Below are 3,363 nucleotides of genomic sequence, written 5' to 3'. Positions count from 1 at the left end.
ATTGACGCGGTCTCCACAGGCCCGAGCGGTTCGCGAACTGAAAGAAAAAAATTATGAAAAGGAAGAAAGATTTAAAAGAAATTAAGGAAAAGAAAATATACATATATGCCCCGGTTTACACTCGCTAATCTTGCATAATAGGCACTAGTTTTTTTTTCTTTTTTTTTTTTCATATCCACCTAATGTACTCTTTGTGAAGTTTAGTACGGCATTGTATTCTTTGTAATTTCTAGTACTGGTTGAATGGTTTTTGTTGTTTTTTTCCAAGAAGAGGAATAAGAGTGTATTAATATTACGATTTTACTGGTTGCCTCTCGTGTGGCAGAGGTCATATTGACTTTTGCGCCGAGGGAATATTTGTACAGTGAAAGAACCATTTGTACTTTAAAAAAAAAAAAAAAAAGAAGAAACATATGCGTCTCCCCTCTCCTTTTTTTTTTTTTTTTAAACGGAAGGGAGACCATAGATACTCACATGCAAGAGGAGGGGTATTATGATTATGTAATTCTTGTGTTTTCTCTCTCTGTTTTGTATATGAACAGAACAAGTGTCAGTGTTTGGCTTATGAGGAGAAAGCGGGGCGCGGGAATGGATTTTTCTCGTGTATCCCGTTTTCTGTTTATTATTATTATCTTTTTTTTTTTCTTTTTTTTTTTTTTTTTTGCCTTTTGATTAGCTCAAATTTGTAATTTCATTGTCACTGATGATGCTGATGTGCATAGTGTATGAATTCTCTCTTTTGTATAATATTTTTTTGTCTTTTAATCTTGTTTCTTTTTGTAACAATAGTAATGCGTATCATGCCGGCACCCCCTGGGACGCTCCTGGTGGCGCCCTGCTGGTACTTGCCGGCATTTGCCAACAGTCGCCAGCGCCCCACCAGCAGCCTCCCACGCCGGCATGACCAAGACTGTTGTATTATAATCACTTGCAAAAGAAGGACACTTTTTTGTGGTCTTGACACGTGCTAGAAAGCTAAAATGCTTAGTCAGACACCATGGTTTTAGTTCTCCATAGGAAACTCTTTAGTAATTCCTTTTTATTTATTTATTTAATCATCCATTTATTTTTATTCATTTTGGCTAATTTTTTGTAGTTTTAGTTGAGAAGTGTTGATAAGAAGAAGGATAACGTTGAAGCCTGGGCCGCGTCCCCGCAGGAGGAGGCGCTCGGCCCTGTGGTTGTGTTGCAGTTTTACTTGTGATGTGTTCCTGCCACTCTGCACTTGCCGGTGCATTCAACTAAATCTTTGACACACACAACTTTGCATTTCTTTTATACTTTTTTGCTAGAACACAGGCAGCGTTTGATAGCCTGCCACCACAGGGGCCCAGCCTAGCAACCTCGGGGAAGCGGGCCCTCAGCCTCCCGCCGGGGAGCACCTTCAGCTAGACCCGCGTCTGCCTCTGTTATTCTTAGTGTTACGATTACTTATGACCGCCCTCCCTTCCCCGTTGTTCAAGGCCGCGTGTGAACCCTGACTCACATTGGCGAATCCTACCAGGTCGCGCTACGACTCGGGCCGAACACCCCTCCGGCTGCAGGTGCTTCCAGGTCGCAGTCCAGGCAGGTCCTTGCGCCGTTCCAGCCGCTGTTAGTTTGTGAGATTCACTGGCGAAGAAAGATAAAACGGAAAATAAAACGGAGACCATTCCTCTGCCGGCGAAAGTTCCTCATGAGACGATGACGAGTGCCTTCCTGCGTGAGGATGAGGGCTTTCCCGGTTCTGAGAGGGAGAGGATCGAGCCTTTATATAACTAGTTGTTCATTCATTCGTATTTGTTGCGAGGCGCATTCTTCACGACGCTAGAGACGGCCGTTCTTTTACGAAGGTCATGGCCCTTCCTCCTGCTCGGAAAGAACACCCGGCATTAGCGTGTCCTCTCCCCTCTTCCGGGTCGCGTTCCGGCGATGGGGAACACGACGCTGATCTAGTGCCTGGCGTTCCTTCCTGTGTCTTGGCACGGACCCTTCTTCCTTCCTTATCTCTTAGACACGCGACTCCTCGTCCTCCTCGTCCTCCTGCTGGGCGCCCAAGGGAAGGTCCGCAGTAGCAGGACGAGCAGAGAGAGCGCTGATTCCCTCGAACTAAAAAAAAAAGAAACGTAAAGCAAGAAAAACAGCTGACTGTGACTCGTGCGTGTGTGGGTGCGATGTCGATGTATGTTGTCTTCGTCGAGCGGCGCGTGGCAGTTGCTGCGGAGCATCACTTCAGACCTTATTTTAGAAGAATCTCGAGCAAACCAACCTTTTATCTCGGTCTTCTAGTTGACAGCCGCTCCCCCCCCCCCCCCCCCTCTTCTCGCCTCGTCCTCCGGTCTCGCCAAAGTTGTTTCTTTTTTCATCTTCCTTCGAGAACCGGAGGACACAGGAGGAGAGAGGGGGGTGGGGGGGGCAGAGGTGACATCTAGTGGCCGAGAATCGAACCAGACATACCTTACAGTTCTCGCCGTCTCTCGAACCTCACGTAAGAGGGCGGTCGCGATGGGTTTAAAATCTTGCGATGCGAGTCCCCGGGGTGGGGTGGGGGGGTGGGGGGGAGAGAGAGGAATTCAGAACAAGAAAAAAGGAAAAGAAAATATATATCTATTTTTTACTTTGGGAGACAGAAGATAAAAAATAAGTAAATAAAAATTTATAAATGGGGAGGAATTCGGTTAATTCGCCCTTTTATTTGGACTTATTGACTAATTTGCATTGTCTCCAAATCAATAATAAAATCATGTAAAATGCTATAATTGAAGGAAAGAAGAATAAAATAAAATAACAATAACCTCCATCGTCAAAATCAATATTAACTATAATGACAGATTTTTAAAAATTTTATTTTGCCTCCCCATTATCAAAAATCGCAAAATATTCAACTTACGAAAGAGAGGTAGAGAGACAGGGGAAGAGAAAAACAAATGGAAAGAGAGAAAAGAAAGAACGACCTTCACTCAACCCCCCCCCCCCACCCCCATCCTCAGAAGAGAAAGCCGAAAAACAAAAGAAAAACGAAATTGAAAAAAGAAGAAGAAAACGGTATCGCGCACTTCAAATTTTTATTAATAAATTTAGTTTATTTATTTATTTGATTATTTATTTATTTATCTATTAATTTATTCATTTATTTTGACGAGGTGTTGACCGGAAGCGATTATGAAAATATCTGTTACTTTAGCAATTTTAGTTGATTATTATTATTATTATTATTATTATTATGATTATTACTACTCTTCATTTCATTATTTATTATCATTGTCGTTATTATTGTTGTTGTCAGTTGTATGATTTTCATGCTTGTTGTTATTATCATCATGATCACTCTTTTCATTATCATTATTTTTATTACCCTTATTATTTTGAGAGGGGGGGGGTGAG

At 42.4% G+C, this 3,363-nt stretch overlaps 1 protein-coding gene across 2 annotated transcripts in view; it reads left to right on the top strand.

The window, feature by feature from the left end:
• The window catches only part of LOC125040752 (junctophilin-1-like), a gene marked incomplete at its 5' end in the record, with an annotated part of 16,940 nt that extends 13,963 nt beyond the window's left edge, over positions 1–2,977 (top strand). For both annotated transcript variants that reach the window (XM_047635455.1, XM_047635454.1), the window contains 1 exon segment: positions 1–2,977. This exon segment is cut by the window's left edge and continues 927 nt beyond it.
• Between the last annotated feature and the right edge of the window lie 386 nt (positions 2,978–3,363).

Source organism: Penaeus chinensis, chromosome 29, assembly GCF_019202785.1.
Source record: "Penaeus chinensis breed Huanghai No. 1 chromosome 29, ASM1920278v2, whole genome shotgun sequence".
NCBI lineage: Eukaryota > Metazoa > Arthropoda > Malacostraca > Decapoda > Penaeidae > Penaeus > Penaeus chinensis.
The sequence above is the reverse complement of the archived record's forward strand: the minus strand, read 5'-3'. Positions and strand labels throughout refer to the sequence as shown.